General features: G+C 29.8%; 1 protein-coding gene across 1 annotated transcript in view; it reads right to left on the bottom strand.

The window, feature by feature from the left end:
• LOC119594143 overlaps positions 1-671 on the bottom strand; it is a gene marked incomplete in the record, with an annotated part of 99,462 nt that overhangs the window by 30,613 nt on the left and 68,178 nt on the right.

The raw sequence follows: 671 nt of genomic DNA, 5'->3' as shown, positions 1-671 counted from the left end.
TTTGAAGGTATCATATAACCAATATTTTTGACCTCTGGTGACGGTGATCCTCTCCCTAGGTCACTCTCCTTTCCCAAGGTCAATCTCCTCCAATTACGTCAATCTCCTCAACCAAGATCAACCTCCTCTAGATCGCTGCATTTTCACCCTTTGCAAATAAACCGAACCAACTTCCTAAACCCAAAGCCCATTTGCCCTCGTTGAAAAGTCTCCTTTCAAACCCTTCACTTTTTTTGCTACCATATAAGCTTTACTTTTTCCCTTTGGGGACTTGTGTTTTATTGTTCTAAATACTTCTCTTACAAACTCAAGGTTCTGCCGCTGTATTATTTTTCCATCATAACACTTGCGAGTCCTTAAAAATCTAAATTATAAAATTAAAAAAAAAACATAAGGGAAATCGATATAAAAAGAAAGCTAAAAAATAAAAAAATATATGGCAAACAAAAGAAAAAAAATATTGACAAATAACAAAAAAAATCAAAATTTGGTGAAAACAAAGACTAAAACAAAAAATTTTTTTAAAAGATATGATGTGGATGATAAAAAAAAAAAAAAAAAAAATTTTAAGTATAAATCTAACATAAAATAAAGCAAGTGTGCAAAGCAGAGAAAGAAAAATTAAAAAATTAAAATAAAGAAAAAAAAAACCTCTCTAGATTCTTTTCAAT

The sequence above is a fragment of the Penaeus monodon genome, chromosome 33, assembly GCF_015228065.2.
Source record: "Penaeus monodon isolate SGIC_2016 chromosome 33, NSTDA_Pmon_1, whole genome shotgun sequence".
NCBI lineage: Eukaryota > Metazoa > Arthropoda > Malacostraca > Decapoda > Penaeidae > Penaeus > Penaeus monodon.
This window is presented reverse-complemented; position numbering and strand designations above follow the sequence as displayed.